Genomic DNA, 24,277 nt, shown 5'->3' with positions numbered 1-24,277 from the left:
TTACAAATATGCATAGATACCCAATATATATACTTTTATTCCTCCTTTTTGGCAACAGTGTTTCCCAAGCATCTAAGTAAGTTTTCATATGGAAATACAGTATTTATTACTAATGCTGTTTTGTGGGGGGGGCCAGGACTTCAGTTCATTTGCTGTATACTGAAGAAGACATAACAGCTTCATACTGAGAGAGTGTAAAAAGTAAGTTTAAAGCCAAAAATGGTCCAAGCTTTCTATCCAGGCTGAATCAGTATTTCCAGAATCAAACCTGACCTAACTTGTACAACAATAAAACTTTGGGTGTGCTAATCAGCCCTGGTTTTGGAAGGGAACATAACTATCCTGTAACAGTTGCAAATTTGTGGCCTTAATTATTGGCTCAATGAAAATAATCCAGTCATAACTGACAGTGGATTTAAACCTGTGGAGGCTACTAAACTTCACAACATCTGCACAGATTTATTATTCACAAATATATGTGCATCCTGTGTTTATCAGGCAACATATGTGAAACCGAAGGCCCATTATGGTTTTATAATTCTTACTAATATCCTGGGAATGAGGTTTAGAAGCTGCTAGAAACAGTGTCCTCCTGCCTTCAAGACAGGGTCAGAAATGAGAGTTTGTTTTCATGATGTAATGCTTGCAACCTGGCTGGCCTTATGGAATGTTTGGCGGGTGAAATTCCTGGAACCAGGCAGAAGAAGAATAATTTCTTGCCTGCTTATGCACTTCTATTTAAATAAAGCTATTTCTCTAAATTGCATTTGGAATTCTAAATATAATTGGTCACATGATCTGGGTCCATACAGATTAACGTGGAAGGAGTCTACATCCCCTAAAAATCCATTCTAGATGTCTGGTTGTAAATTGCAAACTGTAATACCCAGAAATTGCATTGTTAAAGGATATGGAGAGAGGGCCACAAAATCTGTTTCTTAAAAATTGAACACATGATATCACAAACATGAATCTATGTTAGCACTATTCTATGCATTTAGGGAGGCAGTGTTGTCTAGTCCTCAGAGCTAGTCTCCAAGTCAGAAGACCTGGTTTCTATTCCTGATTCTGTCACTGTGACCTTGGGAAAGGAATTTAAACTCTCCATGCCTCAGTTTTCCAATCTTCATAATGGGGATAATAATAATTACTTACTTTGGAAAGAGTTCTGAGATCCTCAGGTTATTGCTGTCATTATTGCTGTATTGGTCATTACTCATATAACATCCTCAATGTGCTAGGCAGATAGGTAACAGGGTCCCAGTTATATAAAGTTTGCAGTCTAAGGTCCCAGTTGTGTAATGGGAACCACTAGCACTGACCCATGCATCTGGCTGAAATGAATGAAAAACAAAAGGATGGGGTTCATGCTAGCAGATCCTTTCCTTCTGTAGAATCAGAACCCAAATGGACAGTGTTTAAATGAAGGATGTGATCTAGTGGAAAGCAGGGAATCTGAGTGTGTATATTCCACAATTTTTGATGGATTTTTAGGACCAAATTCTACCCCTATTGGCAGCCCATACAAATCCACTGACTTCTCACTTGGGAGCATTTATTAATAATCGGTTTCAGAGTAGCAGCCGTGTTAGTCTGTATCCGCAAAAAGAACAGGAGTACTTGTGGCACCTTAGAGACTAACACATTTATTTGAGCATAAGCTTTCGTGGGCTACAGCCCACTTCATCGGATGCATAGACTGGAACATACAGCAAGAAGATATTTATACATACAGAGAACATGAAAAGGTGGAAGTAGCCATACAAACTGTAAGAGGCCAGTCAATTGAGATGAGCTATCATCAGCAGGAGAAAAAAACTTTTGAAGTGATAATGGAGATGACCCATAGAAGGTGTGAGGATACTTAACATGGGGAAATAAATTCAATTAGTGTAATGGCCCAATTATTCCCAGTCTCTGTTCAAACCTAAAGTTAACTGTATCTAATTTGCATATTAATTCAAGTTCAGCACTCTCTCTTTGGAGTCTATTTTTGAAGGTTTTTTTTGTAAAAGGGCAGACCACATGGCAGACTGGATCAGAGATGACATTCTAAGCATGTCGAAGAGAATTCAAATGTAGAAGTAAATTTACAAAAGAAGTTTCAGATAATATGATGATAGAGCCACTCTGCACAGAATGCAAGACACAAAACAACTCAAACTATTCCAAATACCTTTACTTTACCTTTCCTTTTTCTACCACTCCTATTGTAAATTATCTCTAGGTTACCAAACAAATTCACAGCATACAACACACAATATCTCCATGCTGGGAAACAGTTGTTAATGCAGTTACCATTTTGTAGACAACTCATTACATCAAAGGGGAAAGCCTGAGCCAAGAAGCTGAATTCCCTGCAGAGTTAGTGGAAAACACAAGCGCTAGTCACCTTCCTCACTTGGGTTGAGAAGCAGCTCGCAGTAATTTTCATTACCATAAAGAGACTAGCTCACAAGATAAATGAGGTGATCCAGAGGGAAGACAACCACAGTTAGTCACTGAAATATTTTCCTGCCTATGAAGGAACAATGTGGTTTTACAATGTTTAACGGATAATAGTAATAACAATTTGCTGTTTAGACTGTTTGTATATTTCATGGGGAAAAACATAATTATACTGGATGGATTTATTTTAAATAGATCTAGCATTTTACACCACATATGGTAACTATGCAGCTGTGCAAGAACCTGTGCAAAAGAGCATTAGGTATATTAGAAACAATATTTTGCAAGTCCACCTATAAATGCTAAGGTTCACTTCTGATTATTACATGCATTTTTAGTATCACAGTGGGATCTGGGCATTCTTCTCTGTTTTTATCTATTGATGTTCCTCAGTCTCATTCTGTTTTCTCTCTAAGCTTGATCCAACACCACTGGAGTCAATGGGGGCTTTGCCATTGAATTTAGGGGAGATAGGCCTTCTCTCTCACCTTATCTCCTATAGCAGAGGTCGGCAACCTTTCAGAAGTGGTGTGCCGAGTCTTCATTTATTCAGTCTAATTTAAGGTTTTGCATGCCAGTAATACATTTAAACATTTTTAGAAGGTCTCTTTCTATAAGTCTATAATATATAACTAAACTATCATTGTATGTAAAGTAAATAAGGTTTTAAAAATGTTTAAGAAGCTTCATTTAAAATTAAATTAAAATGCAGAGCCCCCCGGACTGGTGGCCAGGACCTGGGTAGTGTGAGTGCCACTGAAAATCAGCTTGTGTGCCGCCTTCGGCACACATGCCATAGGTTGCCTACCCCGTCCTATAGTGACACAACTACCACTGCTCCACCAATGCTTCCAAAATGCCATCTGTCTAGCCATGCATTTCTAGCTGTCGCTCTGACATCTTCATCTCCTGACTAACTGATTCCCTCTGACATTGAATTTATATCTTATTCTGTGTCCACCTCCACCTATGCCCATCTTTCTCTATCTCCATTGATACTCCACTATTCTTCCTAATCACCAGGACCATAATCGTGATGTAATCCTTGACTGTTCTTTTCTTACACCATATCTAGTAGCATCTTCTTTAATATCTCCAAAATCTACCCTTTTCCCACATTGCCTGCTTTTAAACCATTGACTGCAAGGCGGCCATTGTTCATTCTGATTTCTGTGAGCTTCTCCTGCGCGGATGTACTGCATCTCACCTCTACTCCTTGTAGTCTGTCCAAAATGTAGTTGCAAAAGTCACCTTCCTTTCTTACCACTCCTACCACTTTGACTTCCCCTCTTTCTTGAATCCCTCCACTGGCTTCCTGTGTCGTACTACATCAGATTCAAGATCCTTGTCCTCAGAAATAAGGATCATTTATCTGTACCCATGACTCTCATGTAATGTGTACATTTAATATAACCAAATATTTTGTTACTTTCCTCATAGATTATCTCTGCTTTCACTCTTTAAGAGTCACAATGTAAATCTGACAGAACATGTGTTTTGATTAGCAAGGATTTCGCAGCATTTAAGTGAACATTAAATACAAATACATTTTTAGGGGCTTTTCACAATTGTGTACATGCTGTTTATTGAACCTCTTTGAAATATTTTTTATGGAATTTTTGCATATGTTTTGTTCAGAACTGGAAGCAGATCTTGGGATTCCAGGTTTCCATCAATGCACATGCAGCATTTATCACTGACTATCAAAGGACCACATTCCCCTGATTAATTGTGACTCTGGAATGCAGGATATTATTATATGATAACATTTTGATTGATCCTGTTATATATTTCAGGAGCTATTTGAAATAACTAGAAACAGGACTTCAAAGAGCCAGTTGACACAATTAATGTGTTCCTGCTTTAAAGTACTAATGAATTACCTCCTCTTGTGGATTTATAAATCATAACGCAAAGCAGAGTTTTTAATCTTTAGCGGGGTTTATAGCTTGTCTGCTCCCCACACATTGCTATACAAGAGTGAACTGCATAGACATTTTTTATATGAATTAAAGAGAAAACAGTCTAAGATAGCAAATTAGAAATATGTATATGCTTACAAATTACACAAATGTGTCCTGCCAAATTCTGATTTCAAGTTCCTGTGTTTTCCCCCCTAACAGGTGATAACATCTCAAGCATATCAATGTCTGCAGTGCCAATAAAACATACAAGAGAAATGCAGGATCTTGAACTGTAAACTTGATAACTCAGACTTAGCTAGGGATGAAAACAAAATGTTGAAATGCTGGAATTTCCTGTGACAAAGAAATGCTGACAAAGATTTTTTTTAAATCAGCTCTAGTATTTATGCATAACCTTGTAAAATTTGCCCAAGAACCTCATACAGAAAGGAGATGACATAGGGGGTTGCAAACAGACAATTACTCTGTAGATATCCAGACAGACAACTGATGATTCAGCTTCAGTAGAGCCCTATATACAGACAGAACAGAATTCTCAAGGGTTTTAGGGTAAACCCGTGGGAATCTTTATGTCAGAGCTATGGAATTTTTGCAGACGGTTTATTTTTATAAGCTATGTTACTTGGCCCTGCTCTTAACATTTATTTTAACTGCATATAAAAATGTAACAAACTTTCTTAATTCAAAATACACCCAAATCAAGAAACAACCCACAGATGATACCCAACTCGATGCTACTTTCATAAATGCTGACATCACCACCACCTTCATCCAGCCAAGACAAGCAGCTACAGAACTCCAAATCCAAAGAAGATGGAGGTGACAGTGGTGAGAAGAAGAAAATAATTTTAAGAAATGACCCAAACCACATCACTCTTAAATCAAAGGCATCTCTGCTTTGATCGTCAATACCATGAATAGGCTTGGGGTCCTTCTGGAATCTTCACTGCTCCAAGTCATCAAAACAACATCAGTAGCCAGAATGCCTTTCATATTTTTGGCTAGTGAGCAGGCTACATTCCTTCATGTCAGCTTACTGCCCTTCAAAAGGCAGACCTGGCCTCAAATGACCTATGTGCTTGGCACCTCCAGGCTCAACTTTGCAACCATACACTGTAGCTAAGGGGTGAATGAAAATGTCATGAAGAAGCTCCCGATTTAGACGACATGCAGCAAGCCATCTTAAGACTAACACAAGAGTTACATCACTAACACCAAGTAACACATCAGCCAAGTGCTCCACACATTGCTCTGGCTCTCCGTCCAATACCAGGTCCTGAACCAATGCCAGTGATCTCAGAGTTTGCCAAGACCAAAATCTTTCACCGCACTTTCATTTGTCAGAGACACTGGAGATAACTGCACCACAGACTCAGGGAAATAGATCTGGCCCATAGCTACTGAACTCCCTTAAACAAGATATCGGAATGATCATGGCTCACATCCTCTCAGAAAGATCCCTCTCTTTACGATTGTTTTTTCCAAATTGTTTTCCTACAGGCGACTAACAATTGAAATAAATCGAAGACTCTACAAAGCACACACTCATGCCATTACATGGAGAAAGGGCAGATTTTCACCCTTAATCAAAAAAGATTAAGGTTACAGAGTCCTGATTCCCCTCCAATTTACACCAATGCTATACCAAGGTAAGTGTTACAACAACCTGGTCCCGAGTACCTTCTTTACAGAAGATGGATTACGCTCAAAGAGAAGAGTGTAGGGCATGTTTAACTGCCTCAGCTGGCACACAGCCATGAGAAAGTTAAGGTTTTTATGTATGGTATGTAAGCACTTCTGGGCAGGACTATGTTATATGCTATGTTTGTACAAAATCTAACACAGTGGAAACCCTTCCTTGAGTGGGGCCTTTAGGCACTACTGGGATACAAACAAACATACATAAATGTAGCCATATTATGAGTATGTTTTTGATTACAAGCTAATTTTTAATTGTATTCCTAAAGATGTACAGTTGGAGTAATCCTGCTCCCATCTAAATTGGTGGTAACAATTCTGTAGAATTAAGTCAGAGCAGAATTTAGTATAGTATGCGCAAAGTAGGTAAGTTAATGGCAATACTCTATGAGAACGTTAATTTTTCATTGTCTGACTTGTTTATTGAAATATGAAATCTTACTGTTGCATTGATGTGGGGTTTTTTGTGTATGAGAAGGGCCTGATTTTCAGATGTAATGAACATCCTCAACTCCAGATGAAATCAGTGGGAAATGTTGAATCTGAGACCTTAAAAAAATCAGGGTTGGGTTTTTGTTTTTTTAAAGGAAAAAAATAATTAAAGAGAAGGAGAAAAAAAGTGCCCGTATATGGGTCTGATTCTCTTCTGTCTTTTAGCAGTTTTATAGCAGTTTTACTCCACTGACTTAAATGGACTCACTCCTGATTTATGCCAGAGTAGTTAAAAGGAGAAGTAGATGTTTTAGGTCAAATATTTCCTCAGTTACATGAAGTTATTGGGTCTGCTTGCAGCCAAAGTCAGAACTGGGCCCTAAATTTAGCAAAATACCTCTCCTTCTTGAAAGACCAGCACTGGCCACATTCTTTTTTCCTTTCCTTTTCTTTTTTTAAAGCTGTTAGAATGTACTGTTTAGTTTTCCATATCTCAACTGTGCCTTGGATTACCTTTTTTGTTTGTTTGTTTGTTTAAAGAAAAAACACCTAGGGACTGAGGTCAAGCATGAAAAGTTTCATTACAAAAAGAAGATTTTGTAAAAAGTTATTACCAGGTAAAAACAAGAGGTTGTGATATAACCATATCTATTGTTTAAATGAATACCACATATCATAAAAAAACCACAAAGATGGAAAATCAAATACTGTATTTATCATCAGCCAGATGCTGTTCTTCATTATGCCAATGGTAATCTAGAGTATCTCCATTGACTCTACCCGAGCCCATCTTATTTAAGTGAGTACAGATTCACAGTGAGGTTTATCTTCACAACCAGAAGGGCTATCTATCTATATAGATTTTAAGCTTAGACTCTGAAGAATATCATAAGCATGTCTGAAGAAAAAGTGAAGTGAGAAGATACACATACGGCCTTTGTCTAAGTCAGTGACAAAACTCCCATTGACTTCAATGGTCTGATATTCCTGATCTTCAAATGTTTGTACCTGATGTAAGTGATTTATTTAGTGCACTTCATCCATGTGAAAATGTCATCCTGCTAGTGCTGCCAAAGCCAGCGAGTGTCTTCCCTTGGTCTGTTGAGTAAGTGCTAATCATGTAGATTTAAAGTTGCCTGAGGACATAGTCTTTTATGGATCCTTTTTTCCCCCATCCAAAAACTGAAAGGAGGGTATATATAACTCACTCATCAGCTGTTTAAGTCTCTCCCTTTTCTCCCCTTGCTTTAACATGTATGGCCCCCCTCTCACACAGGCAAGTTTCCAGAGAGGCTCATTAAACTGCAGAAGGGTGAATAAGTTGCTGCAAGACTTTACATAATTTGATTGAGACAATTGCATAGCAACCATGGTCTGGTCAAGTTATGAGAAAATCTATTTTGAAAAACCTTATCAAATCTATTTAAGTAGAACACATTGCCAATTACAACAAGGTTTCATATTACATTTTTGTCCCCTTTTTGCAAAGATTTGGCATGGATACATGTGTTCATGGAAGCGAATGGAGTGATAGCAATGGAAACTATCCCAGTAACTTCAGTGGGACCATGATTAACATGAGAAGGATTTTCCCTGAAAGTCCCTACTAAACGGACAGGTATCATCAAGGAGGTGGGTTACAAGCTGCCCTGATAAATACTTCCTCCTGGGCAAGAGGACGGAATCAACTCTCAAGAGGTGGAAGATAGTTCAAGCTCCAGCACCAGCTTAGCAGTAGGTTCCATTTTAGCAAAGATTGCCAAAGATCCCAAATTCTTTGAAATGCAGACACCTGTCTGCTGCAGGCCAACCTGTCGTGCTCATTGCATGTAAGTCCTTAAAAGGGAGTTGAATCCAGGTCCTAAACTTAAAAATTAAACATTTCCCCCCTTGTGTGCTATATTCCCACTTCATCTATTAATGCAGTTTCTAAACTTTTAATTTAATTAGTTTGATACAATTAAAGGGTCGCAGCAGCTGCTTTCAATTTTTAGCATAGCACATTTCTATACCGTAATACACTATTGCCTTTTGCCTAATCTTGCTTATCGATTAGTATTGAAATACCATTAAAATGTTCTGACAGAATGTATTGTGTATGTGGGCCAAGGATTGATACAGAAATTGGTTTGGGATGGCAACTTCCATGGTTTAAACACTGTTTTATTAGTATTTGTTCACGCAATGTAAATGTGATCATATTTTATCGCTTTGGGTAACAAGAAATTACTTACTGCTGCATAAACCTTCAAGTTTTAAACAGTATTAAAGCTACACTGGATGATAGGCAGCAAGAACTGTTCCTGTTATGTCCAAGTTCTGTCTACAAATAAAATGAAGATGGCTCAGAATGGATAGATAGAAATTCACACAGCCATTCAATGACTAGCAGCCAAAACCACTTTACATGCAGAAGTTCATAAGCAGCCTTACACATTAAAGCCTGCTTTAGCGAGATGGGCAGTTATTAAATTAGTCCTATTCATTTTTGCAAAGACACATGTAATCTCAACTGTCCACACTGATGGTCATCTAAAACAAGTAGATGGGGCTTCAGTTTTAATGTTTCCTCTCAACCAAAAGATGGTACAACTAGAAATATAGCATTCATCTCGTACTGTACCGCAGTGTGTCATCATTTATGACATTCTGGCTGACAGATATTTACTGATCACTGAGCCATACAACCACCTGATCAAAAATGTTATATGGGTTCTCATCACAGAGCAGTTCTAAATGTATACTCAAGGCAAGGTATTATAGTGACGGAACCTGCATCACAAGTTCGTAGGCAATTCCTATTCCTTACTGTTCCTATTTGCTAGGTGTGCCAGTGGGCAAAAAATGGCATCAAAAACATATTCTCCCAGTTCACCAGGAAAGCAGATTACCAACATAACACATCCAATGCCTGTGCCAAATGGCACAACACAAGGATTGTGCCCCAGCTTCAGTTAGTGTTATTCTATCTATAGCGTGTGCTTTCCTGTACTGAGGGTACACACAGGAATTGCAATACAAATTCTGAGGCGGAAGCTACATCCTTCAAAAACCATGGACGGTATCTTAAAAATATGAATCTGTTTTATGCAAACAGGAATTATGTAAACAAATTATTTTCTGATTATACTGCCTTTCTCACTGGGGGGGGGGGGGATATACATTCACTTCATGTAGGAAGAGAACCATGGCCCGATCACTTTTGTTTTCAATATTAATTGCCAGAAAATGTATGGTCTTGCAGGGAATTCCTTTTAGGCCTCTACATTTAGGATAACAATGGTTACATTTTTTATCTGTGTAATATTTACTCTCTCATTCTTCTATGGAACAAGCAGTAAAAACCCTCAGGACATGGGAACCATTTTTTGAACTGATGCCTAAAACAATGTTGGGACTAGGACAGTCAGTATGTATTTCAAGATATGCAAACATGTCTCTCTTTTTTCTTGTATTTTTTTCCATTTCTCATTTTTTTTGTTTTGTTTTGTTTATGTCTAAAAAGAGGTTGAAGGTTACAAGATACATATATTACCACTGTCCTGTTTGACCAAAACATTTGTGGTTTTTTTCCCGTGCAATTATTTTATTATTTTTTCCCTAGCATTTTTGCTATTTAAAGCCTAATGGAAAAAATGTTAAAAGCTATGGATTTTAGGAACATGTATAAACTCTCACATGAGCTCTTGGACTGTCAAGTGTTTAGGTTACAATAGCCCTATTTAGTCCTCCTTGACAATAGAGCTGTGTTAAGGACAGACAGTGGATGGATGGATGCTCAGAAGGATGTCAGACACAAAGGACTACAAAGTGTATTCAAAAAGGCTTCTAAAACAGTCACATTTATAGAGAGAATTCCTAGCCCATTGAAGTCAGTGGCAAAAGTTCCATTGACTTAAATGGGGCAGGATTTCACCCATTGACTTTAAGATGTATGAATAAACAGAACATTAGCCATATATTTTTTTTCTCTTATTTAATTGGCCTCTCAGAGTTGGTAAGACAACTCCCACCTTTTCATGCTCTTTGTATGTGTATATATATATCTCCTCAATATATGTTCCATTCTATGCATCCAAAGAAGTGAGCTGTAGCCCATGAAAGCTTATGCTCAAATAAATTTGTTAGTCTCTAAGGTGCCACAAGTACTCCTGTTCTATTAGCCATATAATTTCTCCCAGTAGTTCCCACAGTGGATGGAATTACTCTTCCCAAAAATCTATAAATGAAGGACAAAATACTTGAATGTCTGCTTGTGGCAACAGTATGTTGTGCAGGTGTAGCCATGTAGCCACAGGATATTGGAGAGACAAGATGGGTCAGATAATATCTTTTATTGGACCAACTTCTGATAGTGAGAGAAAAGTTTTTTAGCCACACAGAGCTCTTCTTTAGGTCTAGGAAAGGTACTCTAAGCATCATAGCTAAATGCAAGGTGGAACAGTTTATTTAGCATACGTAGTTAGCAGATATTGTAAGGGAGCATTCAAGGTAGAGTGGCCCATTAACACCTCTCCAGTCATAGGACAAAAAGAGAGGGTTAGTGGGTGTAACGGGGTGGGACTCACCACCTGGCCCCTCCTGCTGGTGACTCCGGGAATTAGCTCTGCCCAGTGGAGCACCCTCTCCTGGTGGTGTCCCGTCCATCATTCTGCCCTCTGTTGCTGTCTCTGGACCCACATTGCTGCCTGCTCAGCGACATCCTCTTCAAGGCCACTGCCCTCCAGCAGTGCCCCTTAGTCCATCCGCACCCCCTTCCGGGGGTCGGTGATCAGCAGTCCTATGCCCCAGCCACCATGTCCAACCACACCCTTTGAGTCCAATCCCTCTTGTCAGGGATCTGGCGTAGTATAATGGCTGCTCCCTAAGTCCATTGGCTGGGTGTACTGCAAGGGGGGGATGGAGGGGACCCAGGCCCACCCTCTACTCTGGGCCCCGGCCCAGGGACCCTCTGGCAGCAGCCTCGCTGTCCTCCTTCTCTCCCCTCCTCTGTCTGCTTCCCTGGGCCACTTCCCCTACGGCCCCTTGCATCCACTAGGCCCTTCCTTTCAGGGCCTGCAGCCTGGTGGCTATGGGATCAAGCTCTCTAGCCTCCCGGAGCCCTGGCCAGCACTGCGCTGTCCACGGTGCTAGTCTCCACCCTTGGAGACAGACCTTCCCCCTCTCAAAGGCCTGGGACAGACTGACTGCTCCTGCTCTGGGCAGCCTTTATATACATCTGAGCCTGGCCCTGATTGGCTGTCTCCAAACTGGGCCCTGATTGGCTCCCCATAAGTCCTTTTCTGATTGGCTCCCTGTCTGTGCAGGCACCCTGGCTTGCTACAGCCCATTCTCACAGGGAGTGGGGCAATCTGCCGCACTACACACCCTCCCCCTTAGGAACCCTCTTGGGGTGGGGGGAATTCCCCATCACCTCTGTGCTCCTTGCAACTGGGCCCTCAGGGAATCTCTTTCAAAGCGCAGGCCCTCCACCAACTGGAGCCACCTGCTTCCTTCATTAATTGTCTGGGTCCCCACCATAGACCTCTCTGGTCCTACGTGGGTTCCCACATCCATTTGGGTTCCCCTCTTGGCCCCTATGTGGGTTCCCTGGATGAGGTGGGGCCTCTCTACCCCAGCCCCCTTCTCTCTGGGGGCCTCAGCCTGCACTACCCCTTCCTGGCAGCTAGTCCCAGACCGAGCCTTAGCTTCTGACACTCCCCCTCTCTGCCTCAGGGGGCAATGCCTTTTTAGGTGGCCCTTGGTGTGGCAGTGGAAGCACCCTCAGTGCCTTCCCCCTGCCACGGCCCTAGTCCTGCTTGTGTGGGCCCTAGCCCTTCCTTCAGGGCTGGCCCGGGCCTTGGGATCCCTGTAGGGTCACTCTCTCCTTAGGTGTCCCTGATCCCCACAGACCCAACAAGCTGGGGGTCCCCCTGTTACCCTCACAGGAGGCACCGTCTCTGGGTGGGGCCTCTCTGCCCTCTCCCAGTAGGGACACTCCCTCCTGAAGTGGCCCTTTCGCCCACAGGCGTAACATTTCCTAGACCCAGGCCCTGGCCTCCCGCCCTCGGTGCCTGGTCTCCTTTATGGTCTGGGTGCCCACCCCCACAGCAGCCAGAGCACCTCACTCTGCTGCTCGGCAAGCCAAGCCACCCAGGCCCTCCAATTCAAGTCTCGTTTCTCCACCATTTCTGTTTCTCAGTCCCTTAGTCTCTCAATGTGGCACAAACTGCCTAGTCCTCGCTCTTGCCCCTTGTATCAGGGACGGCCCGCTCGTGGGTTACAGTGGGTTACAGATTGTTATAATAAAAGCAATAAATCCAGTATCTCTGTTTAGTCCATTTTTAGTGTCTAGCAGAGTTATGAATTTAAGCTCCCAGGCTTGTCTTTTGAAAGTGTTGTGCAAGTTTCCTTTGAGAATGAGGGCTGATATGTCAAACAGAGTGACTGCTTTGTGAAAAGGGTTAACCCACAGGTAATAGGGTATTTTAGTCTTTTATCATTTTCCTGTGAGTTCATTTGAGCACACAGTAATTGTCTAGTAACAATGGCATACTAGGTAACAAGAAATTACTCATTGCTACATTATTGGATTTGCCCACTGTTTCCTAAATCAACTTTTTTTCCATTTTCTGCTCACATGGAAATGGCAGTAGGCCCCCAAAGAAAGACTGCAATCAGAATTCATAATATTCTGAAAAGGATCCTTGTATGTTTATTGTCTTAATCACGTGTGTACCAGATTTGTTCACCTTTCTGGCTCTCAGCACAAATACACACCACTTGGAATCTGAGACTCAAGCTGGGCTCTGTCAGCATCAGTATAACAACTAAAATTCATTTTGCAAAATCTCTAATCATTTTGTTGATGAAGAATAAACCAGAATAGAATCCAGCCTACCATCCCACAGCTGTGTTTGCTAGAAATCAGGGAGAGGAATATGCAGGTGACATGTACCAATATACAATGTTCTATCTTTCTTTCACCTCTATTCTCTCTCCCTTGTACTGACTCAGAAGGGTAGAACTGGCAGGGAAGCAGGAGGGTAATGTGATGTGCATTGCTGCAATCATACCTTGCTGCAGTCCAAACCGCAGCATCTTGGGACTGTTTTGTTTGCAAAAAGGTGATTTGGATTTTAACACTAATTTTGGAGACTGTCACAGCATGGCTGGCCCTACAAGAAGAGTTGGGCTCAGAGCCACTTGTCACTGATCAGCTATCTTCCAGCTGAGACTCATCAGTTGATCATAAAAAACCAGCAAGGGGCTCAGCTGGGATGGAGAGCTATTGTAATGAGCAGTGCAAACAGTACCTCCTCCAATAGCTGGTGTTATATCTTTACCTTAGTGTTGTTATTATTTTGTTATGATGAGTTGTCCTGCTTTGGGAGAGGTAAGTTTAGGAGGAGGGTAAGTCATGCCTGTGTGTGCTGGAGCTGTTACTTGCAATGTCCCAGTAAATTCTTTAATTTCTATAAGTGAGTATTACACTACAAAAAACAAGCTGGTGCCTGTGACAGACCCTGGAGCAGGGTGACTCTCAGACAAGAATCTGGTAGATTAGGGTCCCCTGGGTCAGAGGAAAAGAGTAGATTTATATGTGAAACATATGCTTAACCGTTTTATTGTGAAGAAATAAAGCTGAAGCCCTGAACCAGACTCCGGGCCTGGTATTTAATCCTTTCTAGGTAGGGAAACAGGCCATCAGCCTAGAGGCTGATACAGAGGACGTGTAATAAAATCTTAAATTAAGGATCTGTGGTCAGGAATGGAAGATTTAGTGCCCGGTTGCAGTAATGGGCCTCAAAGGGTTAAATTTAGCTGTCACAGAACTGAGTTGACTACAGGAACACACAACCCATAGATATAACTCATTAAACTTCATTTTTACTTCTGCACATCAGTTTTCTTTCCATTATTCCTATTTCAGTTCTCTTTTTTGCCATGTAATTTACATTTCTCATTTGGTATAGCCATTGTCACATGTTCCATACTTGTATTTTTTCATTAATATATATCAGAGCCCTTTGTGTATGTATGTAAATACATGTATGTAAATGCACTGTGAGAAAAGGAAAAATAAAGGAGACAAACTGCTTCTAAATCCCTGAACTACATCAGAGCCTTAGAGAAACATGTTTGGTTTTTTGGTTTATTTCATGCCTGGGGAAACAGACACTCTCTCAACAATATTTGTTGGAATAATTAGAGACAGAAGTTAGAGCGGGTTTAAGAAATTCCACTGAAGATTGTCACTCAAGTACCTAGATTCCCAGCAGACTGATCCAAATAGAAAATATTGCATTGGGGAAACTACACAAAGTAATTTTGGCTTTAAGTTGGAGTGGCGGGGGGAAGGACTTGAGTCCCATTTGGTGCTTTCCACAGCACAAGCAATGTCACAAAGGGCCACATTTTTAAACAGAACAGCTAAAATTTTCAAGCTCGTATGCCTAGTCAGTAGTGCGGATGGGAGGATGATGATTTTGGTTCATGGCAGCTTTTGAGGATTCAAAATTGTTTTAGCTTCACATTGGAACAAAACCAAAACATTTAGAACATTTTTGTGAAAAGAGATTTGAGTCAAAATGGACATTTTCAAACCAAGTTGTCAGGTTTTTGGTTTGAGAAGCGGTGTTGAAATTTCAGACAGAGAAATGCAGCCTGATGGTATGGGCACAGGCCTGGGAGACCCAGCTTTAAGTTCCGGATCTATCAATTCAAAGAAGGAAATTTTCATCCCAGACTAAAAACTTCTCCCCTCCCCTGAACCAGAACTATCCCCCGCAACCTCCTCCCAAATATTACCATGAAATATTTTGGGTTTTGACAAAATTGCACATTTTGATGAAATTTCATTTTGTTAAAAAAAAAAGTTCTGAGCAGGTCTCATAATTGAACACCTAAATAAAAGAGGCTTGATTTTTAGAGGTTTGAAACAAAACTTCTAATGAAGTCAAATTTTTCTTTTTGACCAAGTTACTTTTTTTTAAATAGTTTTCTGATAATCTGCCACATTCAGGACCTGATCCAGAGCCTATGAAAGTTAATGTCAGCCTTTCTATTGACTTTGGGGCAGGCTCAGAGTAGTACTCAATTTATCTAAGGCAATTTTTTTTTAATAAATTGCGGACCGCTCAATCCAAAAACATTATGCAATAAACCTATGCTAAATGACTGTCAGCAATCAAGCACTGCAGCTTTCTTACTCATTCAATACATGCAACATTTCAAATCCAGTATGGTAGCAATTCAAAACACTTTATTAAGCAATGTAGAAATCCACTGTAGGAACTTGGTTCCTTTTTTCAATTTTTTTTAAGTCCTTCATTCACATTCAATACTCTCTAAGCAGCAGAAGTTTCATACCTCAGATAGATTAAAACCCCTCAGAGCATTTTATTTGTTGCATATTCTCATGGAAAGATTATATATAATTTTTCTTCCTCTTCGCTGTGAGTGTTAGATTGATGAACAAAGACTTATTCTGTGCAGCTCACAAAATCTCTTCGTCCCTCAAGACTCTAGAATTGGCCTAGTTAGCCTTGTTAGTGTTTCTTTTACTCCTTAAATGTTTCAGAGTTGAAACTCAGTTGTTCTCCTAGCTCAGAAAATGCAGCTGTTGTTCTTCTTGTTCCACATTTGTTTGCATGACTTTGTCCACACAGACTGGCACTGACAACATAGTTTGTATGCCAGAACTTCAGATCTTATTTCAGTCTATGTTCTTGCCAGCATGTACACTTTTTTATTTCTGGTTACAGACATGATTTCAACCAAAGATGTCTCCATTTTCTACATTCATCTCTATACAAACACTTGCCGGAATAATCATTTACATTTTTCTTGCTAGACTTCTTTAAATCATGCAATTTAATTTTTGCGTCAGATCTGCGTGGAGAAACTTGCATCATATTGTGCTATTCCATCTTAACATCTTCCCTTTTGGATGTATACCAGCATTTTCAGTCATCTTGATGTCACTGACTTTGATCTGAAGGGGAAAAACTAGAGAACTGTAGTTTGTTTTTGAAAATAAACTGAAATCGTCCAGCACTTGGGTATGTTCTATACCAAACTAGCAGGTTAGTGACAGTAATATGTTACTGAGGTTTCATAGCTTTCACAAATCATAAGCTACATGAACACAGGGACCACTTGCTTAAAACTATCTACAGTTGATTGCATGGTCTATTTTAACAAATCCTTAGGCAGTTCTCTCACTGAGTCAATGTGGTGTTTCTACTGATAGTGACAAAACAGGCTCTTACTGGAAACCTGCAGAACTGTGTTCAGGCTTTAAATAATATTAACTTCTTATTACACTAAGAACATTAAAATTACTACAAATCAATGAAATCAGTACCATTGGATAGTTGCTGAAATCCATACAGCCATTTAAAAAAAGGTAATCAACATTTATTTGTTGAGAAAGTGATATCATTTTCACTGTGAATGAGATAAAAAGGCTGCACTTCTTTAATACTGTAACTGAAAGTCAGTGTGTCCTTGCATAGATTTTGTACACATCAAAGAAGTTGCATCATCCAAGGTGTTTTCTCAGTATTCTCTGATTTATTTATTTATTCATTCATTCAGCTCTGGTACAGCTACTGTAGAGAAGTCAGAGGTGTGTAACATTTCTAATGTCACATACTTTGGGTTCTTCATTTCAAACTCTCGAGTAGTCTAAACAGCCCCTCTCTCTCCTTTTTCAAGACATTCCAATATCCTGATTTTTTTGTGAAATGTCTAACAGATCTGCATTGTTTTCCCATTGAATAGCAAATGAAAGAAAACCCAAGGCCCAGCAGAGTAAAATATTTTCATTTCTTAAACACTCCGGTCCTAATCATGCAAAGTGATTTGTGTAGGCATAAAGGTGCATGCTCATTAAATCACTCTGCAGGTTTAGGGCCCAAATTAAGCGCTAACAAATTTATCATGTCAAACTGCTCTCTTAGATCATGGGATACATCAGTATTTTTGTAGTGAGGCATTTCCATCATAGGAGGTTGCATTTTATAAGAATACCACACATTTTCATTTCTCTCTCTTTCAAGCCATTTTCCCCTGTGTTTTCACATTGTAACAGGGCATACCCTGTTCTCAGAGAACATTTCTAAAGGAAAGACAATTTAAAAAAAATCCCACTGCACTATTGTACATGCAATTTGTGCTCATCCAGCTGTGCTGGCAGTCTTTTTGCTAAAATGAGTCATTGCCTGATGTTCTCAGAGTTGAGACTAACAGAATGTCTTTTCTCTTCTTTTGTTTTCATGTTATGGGCTGGAACATGAGGCTGAACTTTTCTTTCTTTTTTTTTTTGTGAGGGATTGTCACGAATATCAGCCACATCAATATAAAGATGAACAGATATATTCCTGATGCTTATGGAATCATAGGACTGGAAGGGACCTCAACAGTTGTTTGATCCCTGACAGGTATTTGTCCAACCTGCTCTTAAAAATCTCCAGTGATGGAGATTCTACAACCTTCCTAGGCAATTTATTCCAGTGCTTAACCACCCTGACAGGAAGTTTTTCCTAATGTTGAACCTAAACCTCTCTTGCTGCAATTTAAACTCATTGCTTCTGTCCTATTCTCAGAGGTTAAGAAGAACAATTTTCTCCCTCCTCCTTGTAACAACCTTTTATGTACTTGAAAACTGTTATGTCCTCCCTCAGTCCTCTCTTTTCCATACTAAACAAACTCAGTTTGTTCAGTCTTCCCTCAGAGATCATATTTTCTAGACCTTTAATATTTTTTGGCTTTCTCCAATTTGTTCACATCTTTCCTGAAATGTGACACCTAGAACTGGACACAATACTCCACAATCGAGGCCTAATCAGAATGGAATAGAATGGAAGAATTACTTCTTGTGTCTTGCTTACAATACTCCTGCTAATACATCCCAGAATGATGTTCACTTTTTTTGCAACAGTGTTACACTCTTGACTCATATTTAGCTTGTGATCCACTATGACCCCCAGATCCCTTTCCTCAGTACTCCTTTCTAGGCAGTCATTTCCCTTTTTACCATTTTGTATGTGTCCCATTTTATGTAGCCTGAAAGGGGAAACATCTATGAAACCTGGAGGCCATAGGCATACTAATATCTTAAATCAGTCCCCTGCTCCTAAGAGCTAGAACGCTATCCGCACTGGGAGAAGTATAGTGTAATCAGTAGACTAAACTTACTGGGATAGCGAAACCCAGGGAAGACTATTACAACTTGCTAAAAAGTGTGATACAGTACAAAACAAGGCTGCAATAATCACACACTTCAAATAGCTAATGCATGTACACAAATGTATTACGTGTGTGTTCTATCATGGTAATATACATTGGTTTTTGGGTCACTTACTGTGCCTTCATGAGTTCGGACATGACTAGAGCCTGATCCTAATTAGAGATTCTGGGTATTTGCACAGTACTGAATGCTATTATTATAATCTTAAATTAGATGCTCTTTGGAGCAAAGACAGTCCACTACGCTCTGTTTGTATAGTGACTAGAAGAATGGGGAGGTGTACTTGCTTTGGCCTGAGGCACTACTGTGATATTTATTATTAATCAAGTTTAATACAAACAGAGCCATAACTCTTTGTTAGTATGTTTGGATAGGATTTTCAGACGTGCTTCTCACTGGCCTAACTCTGCTCCCATTGAATTACCCAACTGACTTCAGTGAGAAGAGAAATAGGCCAGCACTGAGTGCTTTTGAAAACTTTATTCTTTACATGCAAGGGAGGGATGAAAATGTTATGATTTCATTATGTTTTGATAAGAAACCTAATGAAATCGTACCTGATTCTGATTTCGCTTGCATTGGTTTTAAACCACTGCACTGCAATTCCATTAACATCAGTGTAGTGAATCATGATTTACATTGAGCAAATGAGCTTAGAACTGGGTTCAGAGGGAAAATTGTCCTTGTGTAACAACTTTATTTTTTTAGAAACCACATGTCAAATGTTCACAAAACAACTCCACTACAGTTCAGTAGAGACCTGTGCTAAGCTAAGGCTATTTAAAAAGCACTGTCCCTCCCCTCATGTGCCACCTTCAGTGACCACGCTTCTTTTCTCCAAACCCCATGATCTTCCAAAACATTGCACTTACTGTCTTCTAGTGCTGATGTCTTGACTTCCTTAACTCCCACACTATGTTCTAGTTTAGGGAGGGTGGAAAGAGCTACCAGAAAGGACCCCTGTCCATATGGTCTTCATGGAAGTCAGGAAGCAGGCTGAAGAGCAGAAAATGAATAATTGAAATGGTTACTCATACTTCTTAGAATTGCATCAGAGGTCTGAACTTTCACTTAGACACCACTTAGATTTACAAGATGTTGGAAAGCCTCAAACCACTACTGCTGTCAGACTGAATTACCAGTGTTTCACATTCAACACAAAATGAAATATTAGCATAGATGAACAGAAACAGCATTACAAATTGTGGAAAAATATGGTATCCTTGAACAAAATGGTCTTACAGATTTCTTACTTTTCTCCACTTTTCTGGAAACAGAATAGAAATGTCTCTCTTTATATGCTGTTATAACACAGTAAAACTACTGACAGACAACAGCAAAAAGGAGTGAATGAATAAATTCACAATAGTTTCTGGGGACTCAGAGATATAGGGGAACACTTTGCCCTAGTCCAAATCAGGATTTGCCCATATTATTTAGTTGATTACATCTGGAAAGTGGACCGGTATTGCTCAAAATACATTAGAACAATTAATTAAAATCCTCCCTATTGTAACTCTATTGACCTTAATGGAATCACAGTAGGGTTGAATTTGACCTAAGATTACATTTTTCTGGAACTCATTTCTGTAATTCAGTACATCCTATAAAAATTAACTCCTTCTTGCATGATAGAGGAAGATACAGTAACTCCCTCTGATTATAGTTCTTAATTTGGATTTGTTGGAAGAAAAAGATCATAGACTTGTATGGACTATAGCAAAGCAAAGTAAATTACCTTTTAATAAATCATAGCAGAAATGAGTATATTTTTTCATTTAGAGTACAGAAAAATTACTGTTCAATATTTGTGTTATATAGTACAATAGTGTCAGAGTATTAAAAAGTATCACTTTATTACAAAATATCACCAGTTCTAATTTGGGCAGGATACTATATGTGCTTATTCACTAGCTATGAATAATGCTCCTGGTAGGATTACATAGGATGTGTCATACCACATTAGTCTAGTGATCCAAACCTAGTTAACAACGCCATTACCAGATTTTCAGAAGAAACCCCTTAGTGGACAGTTATGGAAAAAACAACTCCAAGGGACATTTTTCCTCACTCTGTCAGTTAATAGCGTTTCCTCAACATGCCACTCTTCCAGTTCAGTTGTAATTTGCCATATCCTTTACTGGATACGGGGATACCTCTCTATTACAGACACTCTAGCAGCCATTTTCCTGAGCAGAGTCATGTCCAGTGCTAATTAGCTTTTCCCCAGTTTAAATAATCCCTCAAGCTTGTTAAATCTCTTTGCCAGCCATCTGATTCTACTTTGGCTAACGTAGAGCCCTACCCTTTTGTAGACTGTGCATTTTCCCCGTAGAAGTTCTTTGATGCCTAAAAATCCACCCTCTTCATACCATCCTCTTCCCCTCAATTCGCTGAGAGTCTGAAGTGTCTCCACTAGCCTGCTCTAAGAGCCGAACATGAGAAAAAGCTACCACAGAGGTTTTGTGACACATTCCAGCTGAATGTTCTGTATGGTTTAATATTAACATTTGGGTTATGTGAGATGAAAAAGGCCAAAAGTTTTACAGTGGTGGAATGTGGCAGATTAGGAGAGTTGAATCACATCTCATTTGTCACCTCCATATGAACTAATATGGAATTAGTGAATCAAATTCTATAACAATGTTTTTTTAATGTATGTTCTTTACATTAGTATTAGTGTTTCATTTATGTGATATTAGAAGTGTCCTACTGCTACTAATAGTGTCCTACAACTGTTTAGTGCATATGCAGGAAAATGCCATATCCCCAGGTGTTTCACTGAAGTTTCACATAACTGTATGGGCTGGTATTCACGTAGCTGAAGTCGAAGTATCTTAGTTCAACTTATGGGGCCGTCCTCACGGAGGCGAGTCAACTGCTGCGGCTCGCCCATTGATGCTGCTTACTCCTCCTGCTGAGGTGGAGTATGGGCATCAATTCACAGATCAATTTATCGCGTCTAGATGAGACACGATAAATTGATCCTCAATAGCTCAATTACTACCTGCCAATCTGGCAGGTAGTATAGATATACCCTTAGTCGCATCACACTTCACTCAGAATAGTGTCTAGAAAGAAGCTTAATCATGCCACACCATCACTGGTGTAATGCCTCAGAAATTGTCCTGGTTTATAGGTAGTTAAGAGAGACTGATCCTTCTTCTACAATCCCCTTCCACACCCATAAGTATTCCATAAACTACAGCTTGCTTCCTGAGTACTTAGGGATTATTGAAGGTACTCAGGAGGCAATGCTGCAAGCGTGGACTAGAGTGTTGGCATGGTTAAACTGAACCCAGACAGGATGTCTAGTGTGGACATGTATTACTGGTACTAACAACAGTGTAATCCTGGGGTCAGATTATCTAACGTGCTGAGCAACTTCAAGTAGAATTAGGAGTGCACCATACTTCTGAAAATCAGTTACCACAAGGTCAATCCTGTTATGTAGATACGTTCGTGTAATATTAATGCAATTTTCTGCAGTCCTATCAAGGCCTGTCTGTCTTAAAGACTGTAAAAACTATTGCTTCTGTAGTTACAGAAGGACAAAGAGCTTTGTAGAGGATTTTGTCAAAGTCACTGCAATAAGGAAGAAAAATATTCTTTTCCATATAATGGAGTAAGGTCCAAGATATACCATTGTGCACCCTGCACATCACAAGGTGACCCTAAATGGAATTACAAAGGTGTTTTTTTTTATTGACCCATGTTTGTCATATTAGTTCATTGAAGATTAGACAAATACAATATCTAATAAAACTAAGGAAACCTCTATGGAGCTCTACCAGGTGGATTTTAAATGGTAAACTGATGCGGCAACAGCTGTGGTGGAACAAATAACTTAAATCTGCTGGGATTATGATATGGTTTTAATTTCCATACTTTTTCTCCTGTTATTTGTGTTACTAAGTCTCAAAATCCTCCCTCTGATTAAAAACTGCAACATAAGTTCAGAAACATTGTATCCATATATTTTCATTTTCTTCTTTAGTTTTTTTAATATGCTCTATGAGAGCAATTTTTTAAAATGTTTAAGTTGATTGTTTTAGTGCATTAATTACTACTGTGTTATTTGTACTTGTCTATATTGATATCTATATACACATGGTTCTTGCTATTTAGATTAGGATATATTTAAGAGATAAGAATATGTATTTGTCTTCTTATATTGGCCATACATTTTATTGCTGTTCCAAGCCTGTCTTGGGGGCAGGATAGCAATTAATTTCTTATGCATTTGTTTCTTTTTTAAAAGTCTCTTGCTGTTTTCTTGTGTATTTGCAAACAAACTAATACATGAATACAACCAGCTTATTCCCCACCTACTGAGAGGAAATCATGCGGCTCTCCTCACAGAGATACCGCTACATAATCCTGCTTGAGAGCAGTGTTTGCAGCTAAGCAGAAAAAGGTGTGAGCCCACTGTGACACTTGACAGATCCTAGGAGAAGCCAAGGACACCACCTTGTCCTATATCACTTCTGGGGAGTTATTGCAGTTCAAGTCACTATAACTTTTTCAGGGGGATTATCTATGTAGTTGGATAATGCACTTCCCCAGCACCTTACTCCTGGTGTTCCCAGTATGCAACCCCTTCCCTCTGTGCAACCTGGACTATGAAAAGAGCACCCCGCAAGAAAAAGAAATGCCACAGAAGTGGCTCAAACCCCTTCCACTCAGGGAAAGGAAAGATCCATGCTTGCAGCATCCCCTCCCTGCACAGATTTATTTGGGACAATCCAGCCCACCAAGGTTAAATATGGTGGTGCTATATGCCATCATATACCTCACATGCCAGAAACTTCAATTGTTCTATAGATGATTTGTGCCACTCTGCTGGTGCAATGCAGCTACAAAGCTGATTTAGCCATCTACTCAGGGACTCCCAGCACAGGGGTGGGTATCTGGAGACTAGTATGGTCAGGCAATGGGGACACAGTCAGAGCAATCTCCAGCACTTTAACTTGTACAAGAGGCCAAAACAACCTGCCCCAATGTAAGGAAGTGTAAAGGCTGCAGGAAGCCACCCTTGTCCTCTTGTTTAGGTCCTGCTCTGAGCAGAGCTGGGGCAGATCTGAAGACTGAGTTTATAACTGCCTATTGGAAGTTAGAAGTACAACACTCATTTTTTACATTATAAAAAGGTTTGAATCTCCATGGTAGCGAGATTTATATCCTGCAGGAAAATGCACAGGTGCTGGGACTAAGGGTGCTGCCGTACCGCCTGGCTTGAAGTGGTTTCCATTATATGCAGGGTTTACAGTTTGGTTAAATGGCTCTCAGCACCTCCACTATACAAATTGTTCCAGCACCCCTGGGAAAATGGTTATTGATGAATAAGCGACCTGTCTCTTTACTTCACAGCTCCTTCCGTTTGAATATGCAAATATGGAGTTTTTTATTATGGAGCAAAAGATTAATATTACTTCCTAGAACAGATCTGGTCTGAACAGAACAGAACTGGTCTGAACAAAAGATCTGTTTCTTCAAGGACAAGATTTGTTGTTGTTGTTGTTAATCTATTCCAAGAAAC

The 24,277-nt window shown here is 39.8% G+C and overlaps 1 long non-coding RNA gene across 2 annotated transcripts in view; it reads right to left on the bottom strand.

Annotated features, from left to right (window-relative positions):
• LOC123343354 overlaps window positions 1–19,693 on the bottom strand; it is a 59,174-nt gene extending 39,481 nt beyond the window's left edge. The window contains exon 1 of one of the 2 annotated variants that reach the window (XR_006572213.1): window positions 19,611–19,693. This is a non-coding gene — a long non-coding RNA (uncharacterized LOC123343354). Of the gene's footprint in view, window positions 1–1,155; window positions 1,279–19,610 lie in introns of those variants that run through there. The other variant, XR_006572212.1, reaches the window with a different exon arrangement.
• Window positions 19,694–24,277: the final 4,584 nt, after the last annotated feature.

This window comes from Mauremys mutica, chromosome 10 (assembly GCF_020497125.1).
Source record: "Mauremys mutica isolate MM-2020 ecotype Southern chromosome 10, ASM2049712v1, whole genome shotgun sequence".
Lineage (NCBI taxonomy): Eukaryota > Metazoa > Chordata > Testudines > Geoemydidae > Mauremys > Mauremys mutica.
The sequence above is the reverse complement of the archived record's forward strand: the minus strand, read 5'-3'. Positions and strand labels throughout refer to the sequence as shown.